At 38.2% G+C, this 10,555-nt stretch overlaps 1 protein-coding gene across 2 annotated transcripts in view; it reads right to left on the bottom strand.

The window, feature by feature from the left end:
- Positions 1 to 10,555, bottom strand: part of Dse (dermatan sulfate epimerase) — a 148,075-nt gene that overhangs the window by 121,073 nt on the left and 16,447 nt on the right. Inside the window, exon 1 of one of the 2 annotated variants that reach the window (XM_045154145.1) lies at positions 5,974 to 6,090. The exons of the other annotated variant lie outside the window; for it this stretch is intronic. The gene's annotated coding sequence lies outside the window, so the exon portion shown is untranslated. Of the gene's footprint in view, positions 1 to 5,973; positions 6,091 to 10,555 lie in introns of those variants that run through there. 2 annotated transcript variants of the gene reach the window in all.

Here is a 10,555-nt window from a genome sequence, read left to right on the forward strand (position 1 = left end):
TGACTGGAGTACTGAGTAACATCTTGATTACACCTTCCTAGGCTCAGGGTCTAATGCATAAGAGGTGGCAGAAAGAATGTAAGAGCCAAAGGAAGTGTAGGACTCCTTACAACGTGCTCCCTCCAGACATAAAATGGCCTGGATATCCATGACCTCATAGTGCCTGACACTACCTACACAAGACCATCATAAGAGGAGGAAAAGATCATGACATCAAAATAAAAGAGAGACTGATTGAGATGGGGAGGGAATATGATGGAGAATGGAATCTCAAAGGGGAGGAAGTGGGGAGAGGGAGGGTATTACCATGGGATATTTTTTATAATCATGGAAAATGTTAATAAAAATTGAGAAAAAAATATGAAGAACAGCGCAGCTGGTTGCATTAGAATCAGAGCTTGTGACAACTAATTTTCTTATCTTACTCTTTCTTTTTTCAATGCACTGACTGGTTTGAAACCTAGAAAAGCAGCAATAAACAAGGTGCTCAAAGTGTAATTACCATAAATTCTCATTGAATATGCCAGTTCTGGTACAAAATGAAATAAAAACAAAGAAAGCAAAAGCAGTCTCAGTAGAGATTGCTAACTAATGGCTTATACTTAAGAAATATATTCATTTTTTATGTTTTTCTAACGCATCTTCAGTCATGCTTTTTCTTGACTAAATAGTTTATATTTATACATTTTTGCAATTTTAAATTTGAAATATGTATTTCCCTTTAGATTGAATTTGTACACATCTTTCACAGTAACAGGGGCTGAGAAGTTCTGTCTTTAGTAACAATCTGCTGAAATATTGGCCCATGAGTGAGTAGGGAGGGTCTTATGCTGGAAAAATATTTTCACTAAAAGATGAACTGGAGTAAAGTTAACAAATGGAGGTCAAGATTCCTATTCTAGTTAAACTGTACTACCTATAGAAAAAGTGATTTTTCTAATTTATTATTGACAGAACTTATTTATATTTTTTCCATTGCTGTTTATATGCACTGTTATCTAGTTCATGCCCACATTAACATATATGAATAGGGCTGGAGAGATGGCTTAGCAGTTAAGTGCTTGCCTGTGGAGCCTAAGGACCCCAGTTTGAAGCTTGACTCCTCAGAACCCACGTTAGCCAGATGCACAAGGGGGGGCACTCACCTGGAGTTCATTTGCAGTGGTTGGAGGCCCTGGTGTGCCCATTTTCTCTCTCTCTCTCTCTCTCTCTCTCTGTCACTCTCAAATAAATAAAAATAAACAAAAAAACATTTAAAAAAAGATATATGGAGAAAAGTGTATTTCTTTTCAGAATAAAAATATCAATAAATAACTAAATACATTTAACATTCATTTCTAAGATGCTCTCTTCAGTTCACCAAAATCCATCATTAACAGGCAGGTAGGGCAATATGTAGTATTTTCTTGATTAAAAACTAACTCTGGGGCTGGAAGGATGGCTTAGCGGTTAAGTCATTTGCCTGCAAGGCCAAAGGACCCAGATTCGATTCCCTGGGACTCACATTAGCCAGATACACAAGGGGTACACATGCCTAGAGTTCGTTTGTAATGGCTGGAGGCCCTGGTGCACCAATTCTCTCTCTTTCACTCTCTCTCTCTCTTTCTCAGTCAAATAAATAAATAAATAAATAAATAAAAATATTTTAAAAAACTAGCTCTGTGTGTTACATGATAAAACAAGTTGTTACAAATTTAAACAAAGCTATACATTAATATGATTGAAATGGCCACGCTCAGATTCAGGTTCTTTCATTTAGAAAACCTGGACTGATATTCCTTGGGTCAGTCAGTGTTGGAGATAGTGAGATGAAGCTCTCAGCTTATGACCTCAACAATCATATCCCTGTGGAAAGAAAAATCTGTCATAAACCAGTAGAAGACACAGTCCCAGCTGCTACAGTCTGCTTCTGTGCACTGTCCTATGATGGCAGACGACATGTATTAATCTGATCAGGCTGACCCACTGAATACCACAACTCAGAAATATAATTTTTAACATTTTATTTTTATTTATTTATTTGAGGGAAAGAGAGAATGGGTGCACCAGCTCCAGCTGCTGCAAATGAACTCCAGTTGCATGTGCCACCTTGTGCATCTGATTTATGTGGGATCTGGGGAATTGAATCTGGGTCCTATGGCTTTGAAGGCAAGTGCCTTAACTGCGAAGGCATTTCTCCAGCTAGGAAGTAAACTTTTTATAGTTCTGGAGGATAGGAAGCTCAATCAAGATTCCCAGTGAGAGCTTTCTTCCTGCTTGCAGATGGCCATCTTTTTGCTGTGACCTTACACAGCACAGAGAGCAAGTTGAGGGTGCTAACTATTTTGGGAGCAGGGCCTAATTCATCTACACCCCCTCCACCCAGCCAAATTCCTTCTCTTCAAATATTATCACATGGAGGAAGGCTTGGGTACATTCTTGGGGAAGAACAATACTGTCTCCAGGTGGGACCTCAGAACTGCCTTTCTCTCTAAGGGACAAGTTTATGTAGATATGGTTACACCCACTCCAAAACCTTCAGTCTGACCACCATTTTACAACCATAAAAACTTTCTATCCCTTAGTACATGCCACAATATTTTTTAATGGGCTAATATCTGGATTCAAATTATAATAAAATAACTTAGTTATCTATGAATGTCTTAAGACAAAATGGCTATGAAGTTGCATTAAAAATCTTAACCATGCCAGGCATGGTGGCACACGCCTTTAATCCCAGCCCTTGGAGGCAGAGGTAGGAGGACTGCCATGAGTTCGAGGCCACTTTGAGACCACATAGTGAATTCCAGGTCACCCTGAGCTAGAGTGAAACCCTACCTTGAAAAATCAAAAAAAAAAAAAAATCTTAATCATATATTATTGTATATACATGACATCACTCACATTCAGCAAAGTTTATTCTGGCTTACTTCCATATTTCAAGACTTCCATGTGCCTGCTGCCACTACAAACACTGCTAGAATTCACTCTCAAGCAGATCTTTTTCTGAACTGAGATTGTACACTAATATACAGTGAAGAAAAGTTGTTACCATTCATTTATTTTGGCCTAGATGCAAAGACTAGGAGGAGGAGGAGGGAAGACAATAGTTCTTTGACGCTAGCATTGGTAAGTTAGAAGAAGGCTAAAAGCCAAGAGTTAGAATAGTTAGATCTACCAAACAGATCTTCAGCAGAAGGAGAAAGAAAAGTACACGTCACAAAGCAGTGTATGAAACCATTGCCAAACATTGTGGACCATCTGATCCTTGTGCATTCTACAAATTCCTAGCTGGCTCTTGGGCCCTCTTGCTGTTTCCATAGCACATGCCCTCACCCTCTTAATCTCCACTCTGATCAGACAAGATCTCCAGCTTCTTCAGGTTTGCCCTTAGGCAGGATTTCTAATAGGCAGGTTTACGTTTTCCACATTTACTTACTGAGCATCATGGCATCAGCCATGATGAATGGGAGGAAAGAGGAGGCATCCTGGCCGCCAGGTGACCTAGCCCTGATGCTCCTCCCACAGTACTACCATGTGGCTAAGACAAAAAGTAGGTCACTTTTAAAACTAAACTTCTAGTACTCATCTTTAAGATGTAAATTTTCTAAGAATAGTCATAGTTTTCAAAGTATTATTGATATTGTAACATTGGCTTAAAATTAAAATTATTAAGTTTGCTGAAGTCCCTTTCAGTTTTTAGTGTACTTATAGTTTTAAAAGATATCTATATGGTGGTGGAAAGAATGTAAGAACCAAAGGAAGGGTGGGACTCCTTACAACACCCTTCTCCAGACACAAAATGACCTGGATATCCATGACCTCACAGTCTGACACTACCTACACAAGACCATCATAATAGGAGGAAAAGATGATGACATCAAAATGAAAGAGACTGATTGAGAGGGAGAAGAGGTATGATGGAGACTGGAATTGCAAAGGGGAAAGTGGAGGTAGGGAAGGAATTACCATGGGTTATTGTCTACAATTATGGAAATTGTCAATAAAAAAATTCTTTAAAAAGATGTCTATTCTCGTTAACCACATTATGTTTTCTTTGTCATATGTCTAAGGCTCACCAGCCACTGCCAATATTTATGTTCTTTTTATATAATCTGTCTCTATATGCTTATGTACAACAACTACATAACCAAATCTATGCCCATCAAGTGCCCTGATTTTACAATTGAGATATGTTTATGGCGTTTGGAAAGAACAAAGGTCAGGTGTATGCCTCCAATCTTCTGCATCACAGATGACATTGTGGAGAACTGGAATGGCAAAGCAAACTCAAAGTGCTCTACCTATTTTTTTGTATTTGTTATGGCATTTTCTGGAAGCTAGAAAGGAGTCATGAAGGGAGTGAGGGGGTAGGACTTAAGGGAAGGGGATAGTAGATATGTAAGCCTTTTTGTTGTTGCTTTGTATTTTTGATGCTGAGGACTGAACCTTGTGCTTTCTAGGCAAGTGCACACTCCTGAGCTAAATTCCCAACCTCCTGTAAGTCCTTTTTTAAAAAAAAATAAAAAGGTTAATAAAATCTTTTATTTTTCAAATAAAAATTAATTCAATATGAAAAATTAATACAGCTGAATAAAACTCCACTGTGTATGTGTGAACCACAGCTTCAGCTTCACATTTTTTAAAAAAATATTTTTATTTGCAAGCAGACAGAGATAGAAGAGAGGCAAACAGAGAATGGGTGGACCAGAGCTTCCAGCCATAGCAAATAGAATCCAGATGCATGAGCTACTTTGTGTATCAGGCTTTACGTGGGTCCTGGGGAATTGAATTTGGGTCATTAGGCTTTGGAGGCAAGCACCCTAACATCTGAGCCATCTCTCCAGCCCAATGTATGTAACATTCAGCCTTCACATTTTGAAGCAGATGTACATAGAACTGATTACTCACAAATCAAAGGAAGATGTATATAGTCCTTTTTACATTATAAAAAGATATTGATTACACTGGCTTATACAATAGATGTTGGATAGTCCAACAGTGATGTCTGTGTGCTGGAGAGGCTGAGAGTCTGGTAGTGGCTCAGTCCACAAGCTGGAATGCCTCAGCAGTCTCAGTTTGGTGCTGAAGCCCTGGAGTTCCCTGGAGAATCTCTTGTACTGTGTCCACACTGGAAGACTCTGATGTGAGTGGAGGACAGCAGCACAGTGAGATGCACTCACTTAGGAAACTGTTTCCTTGGGCCTCTTTTTATCTGGGATGCTCTTTGAAAGGTGCCAGCAACTTTGAGGGTGGGCTTTTCCTCCTCAGTTAATCCTCTCAGTTAATAACTTCTAGAAATATCCTCAACCACATGCTCAAGTTTATCTCCTAGGTGATTCTAAATCACAAGCTGATGAGACTGATACACAAAATAAACATTAAATGTTTGATACATTATTATAGAAGCATAAATATTTAAAGTTTAGTTCTTTTTGATGGGATTAATTTTTGTTTAGTTTTATTTGAGAATTATAGTACATGAATATACTGTAATTTGCTCGTATTCCTCTCATACTGCTCCCTTTTGTAGACCATCTCCCACCCCTATCCCGTGGAGCACCCTCCTCATTTGAAGTAGGCATTCTGTTTATATGTCTTATTTGTTTTGTCCTCCTACAACCACTATTTATGGATTCAATACTGTGCAGGCTTTGTATGGTAATGACAACCACTGTGAGCTCATGAAAGACTGGTCAGTTTACTTCCTGGGGTCAGTATCACAAAGTCCTCCTTCCCATCTTGTGGCTTTTATATTCTTTCTGCCCATCTGCAATGTTCCCTGAACCCTAGGGGCATGATAAGGATGTCTCATTTAGTGCTGAGCACTCAACAGCCTCTTATTTTCGGCACTTTGATGAGTTATGAATCTCCTCAGTATCTACGCCATCTCTGTAAACAGACTGCTCTGCCAGTAGTGACAGCAGCACTAATATTTTTGGTACCACCTCCACAATGTTCCCTGAGCCCTGGCAGGTGTAAAGGATGACTCACCAAGTACTAGGCACTGGACTGTCTCTTCTGGTCATCTTGACGACTCATGGGTCTCCCCGGGAATCAACACCACTTGCAAAAAGTAATATCTTCACAAAATTTGAGAGCAGTGCTGATCTATGGGCATAAATATAAATAGAGTGCAATTTGATGGGCACAATGCATCCATTTAACCTAAGAATAGTTGTAGCTTGCCCTTATAGTCTATGACCTTCTATCCCCTAAGATTTGACTCAGTTATCAGTACCAGACATGGATTCCTTCTTCTCTCCCATGAACAGGTTTTAAATCCACCACAGAGCAGTTTGTTATCCCCATAAGTCACCTGCTACTATTGCACCAGTGGACATAGCATCTACTGTTCAGTTTGCTAGTAAGTACTTTAAATGAAGTCAGTGTGATTGATGAGCTGAAATTTTTATTTCATTTTTCTTTAACTTTTAAAAAATTATTTAATTAATTTATTTGGGAGAGAGAGAGAGGCAGATAGAGAGGAAGAGAATACGCACATCAGGCCCTCCAGCCACTGCAAGGAACTCCAGATGCATGCGCCCCCTTGTGCATCTGGCTTACGTAGGTCCTAGGGAATCAAACCAGAGTCCTCAGGCTTTGCAGGTGAATGCCTTCACTGTTAAGCCATTTCCCCAACCCTCAGTTAACTTTTTAAAATGTGTGTGTGTGTGTCTGTGTGTGCACACACATATGTGTATAGCCATGCCATGGACTCTCATGGCTTCAAGCAAATGCCTAGCTAGTTGGTTTTACATGGGTGGCTGGGGAAGTTGAACCTTGACTGGCAGGCTTTGCAAACAAGTGCAATTAACTGCTGACCCATCTCTCCAGCCCCTATTTTATTTCATTTTGGTTAATTTAAATATAAGTACTGTGTGGGACTAGGGGTTACTACATCAGACAATGTGGGTATAGAGTACACACTGAATTAGCTGACACACTGGAGAAGTATGATTAATTACTATGTTCCCATGTTCAATTTCTTTCTCTGGCTGGACAGCTCTTCTCAGCAGGATCCAAGTCAAGTCCCATTTCCTCCACAAAGCTTACATTGGCCACTCTTATCCACATGGGTTGATTTCTTTTCTAAAATCTTATACACTTAATGATTTATAGAAAATCATGAATTTAGTGCTCAGTTATATCTTGTACAATAATTTAATTTTAATATATGTAAGTTTTAGCAAAAAAAAAAATACAGGGCCTATTACCATCTTCTATTCATGGAAAACTTGTAAGATTAAATAAGTTATCCACACCTTATTTCATCTTCATTATAGATATTGAAATATATTATAATTTATATTTTATCCATGAGACAATTGTGGCTCAGAGAAATGAAGTAACTCATCCAAGTCAAGCAGGTGGAACTGCAATTTGAATTAAGCCCTTGACTGGGCAAAGACTTTCTCAGAGTAGGCAGAATCAAATGAAAAATTCGGCCTGATGTGATCATTGTAAAACATCATTAGACCAAGCCTTTACAAGAAAACTACCTCACAGTATTCATAATTTAGAGGGAATAAGAGATTATTATTCAATTTAATTTACAAGAATCTTCTTGCATCAAAATCTAGACCAACCAGCCATTGTGGAAATCAGTGTGGAGGTTCCTAAAATAGCTAAAGATTGATCTACCATATGACCCAGCTATAGCACTCCTAGGCATATATCCAAAGGAATCATCTCATTTCCTTAGAAGTATGTGCTCAACCATGTTTATTGCTGCTCAATTTATAATAGCTGGGAAATGTAACCAGCCTAGATGTCCCTCAACTGATGAGTGGATGATGAAGATGTGGCACACTCATACAATGGAGTTCTACTCAGCAGTAAAGAAAAATGAAGTTATGAAATTTGCATAAAATGGATGGACCTGGAAAGGATTATACTAAGTGAGGTAACCCAGGCCCAGAAAGCCAAGCGCCACATGTTCTCTCTCATATGTGGATCCTAGCTACAGATGATTGGGCTTCTGCATGAAAATGAAAATACTTAGTAGCAGAGGCCAGTAAGTTAAAAAGGAGACATAAAGGGAAGAGAAAGGAAGGGAGGAGGGTACTTAATAGGTTGATATTGTATATATGTAAGTACAATGATTGAGATGGGGAGGTAATATGATGGAGAATGGAATTTCAAAGGGGAAAGTGTGGGGGGGAGGGGAATTACAATGGGATTTTTTTTTATAATCATGGAAAATGCTAATAAAAATTAAAAAAAAAAATCTAGGCCAAAACTTTCTTTAAGACCAGTGGCTCCCTCTAGTGAAGTCAATGGGCATGCCATACCTAGGAAGTATTTAAAAGTGAAAATACTCAATTAACATGACAATCAGAATAAGCATTTTCCCCAGAACTTTAATAAATTTTCATTGCCATTTCAGAAACTCTCAGTCAGGTTCACATTGCTGGCAGACATCACCCAACCAAGAACAGCTTTGAGTAACACAGTTTATTTTGGCTTACAGACTAAAGGGGAAGCTTCATGATGGCAGGGCAAAATGGTGACATGAGCAGAGGGTGGACATCACCTCCTGGCCAACATCAAGTGGACAGCAGCAAAAGGAGAGTGTGCCAAATCCTGGGAAGGGGAAACTGGCTATAATACCTATAAGTCTGCCCCTAACAATACACTGCCTCCAAGGGGCATTAATTCCCAAATCTCTATCAGCTGGGATCCTAGTATTCAGAACACCTAAGTTCAGGGAACACCTGAATCAAACCACCATACCCTCCTAGAGACACACCTGTGTCAGACTATCTCCATCAATAGTGATTTCAATAACAAGTTTAACTTTCTAAATATCTTGACAGTTCTTAGTTTTGGCATGTTAATATTTTAACATATTAAAACCACCACTACTGAGTTCTGGTAATTTCACAGAGTGAACCTGGTATATGAAGTTTTCATGTTTATGTGTGTACATGAATTATAATATTTTTGAATTTTACTTCAGAAAAATAAATGTTGTTTTATAAATATTTGTTATAAAAGATAGCATTTAGTCTGATAGGGCTGATCAAATATTGAATTTAGATCATACATAACTGTTTTCAACCAAACACTTGGACAAATTCTTAACAAAAATGCTTGTGGATATTGGAAAGAGGGAAGAACTTATATGACAATTTGTATCAATTAAAAGTAAAATTAGCCAGGCATGGTGGCATACACCTTTAATCCCAGCACTTGGGAGGCAGAGGTAGGAGGATTGCTGTGAGTTTAAGGCCACCCTCCTACATAGTGAATTCCAGGTCAGCTTGAGCTACAGTGAGACCCTACCTCCAAAAAAAAAAAAAAAAAAATGGGTAGAAGGATATTTATGCTCTTGTGTTAAAGTGAATTCACATTTTGTTCAAAGAGCACAGATTCTATTGTTTCAAGAGGACAGAGATAGAGTCTTTAAACAAATTTCCTCAGTTTAAATCATTGGTCCATAATTTTATACATTGTTCTGGTGATTCAGTTTCTCTTTGCCTCAGTTCCATAGCAAGTAAAATGAATGTCACAATACTATTACTTCACAGGATAATTATAAGAATTAAATGATATGGGATGATGTTTGTGACTGATTGACACATTAGAAGCAGTAAATAAATAAAAGCTATTATTACAAACAGAAAATGTGTTTTTGAAAAACAAGAATGTTTGAACTTCTGTCAATTCTTTGACTTCCCTAAGAAGCCCTTCCTGATGAACCTGTGAGTCTTTAGTGTAGTGAAGAATAGCTCAGTGTTTTCCTGTGAACATTTTCCCATAGAACCATATTAGGATGGATTTGACTGCCTTTTGATTATTGAGGTTTATTTCTAATTGTTAAGTGATCTGTAATATACCGAAAGTCAAAAAGGTAAAACACAAAGCACAGCCAAATGTTCTTCTTTCAAGGCAAGCACTTTACCAGCTGAGCTATCTTTCCAACTATTTGTCTTTCAAAATATAGTTCCTCTATTTAGTATTGCAACTTCTCTAATACACCTGTCCTTTTTATAGGAACCATTTTAATCCACTGGACCTACAGACACTCTCATCTCCAGATCCTTACATTAATAATGTCTGCAATATCTGTCACATAAGAGGTTCAGGACAAGGGTATTCTTGAGGATAAATTTACAAGGTAAATTTAGCAGAAAAATTTTTTACCTCTTTTGCTCCTTCAGTCAAGTAGCTACATGTTGCATTCTAAGTTGTTTTCTATTTCATGGATGTCATCCATTTCAACTGGCTTTCCCTTATAAAATGATGGTGGGTATTCTCCTACTGGTATTTCTCTGAGGACTTCAGTCTTCAAGTTAACAGGAGTTTAACTCATATTGCAACAGATCATTGCATCAGTAACTCCACCTTACTTTATTCCTATTCTCATGCCAAGTTCTCTAGAAGTCTTTCAAGGCAACAGGCCATTACAAATAAATTGGTAGGGATTAGGTTTAAATCATTGAATGTCTGGTGCTCAACCCCTAAAGTAAGTCCATTCAGAGCTGAGAAAGGGTCCTATGCTCTCAAAGCCTGCAATATTCACATCTCTGGGGACAAAAAACATTAGACTGCCCGAAATGCCTGGAAAATT

Source organism: Jaculus jaculus, chromosome 7 (genome assembly GCF_020740685.1).
Source record: "Jaculus jaculus isolate mJacJac1 chromosome 7, mJacJac1.mat.Y.cur, whole genome shotgun sequence".
NCBI classification, from domain to species: Eukaryota; Metazoa; Chordata; class Mammalia; order Rodentia; family Dipodidae; genus Jaculus; species Jaculus jaculus.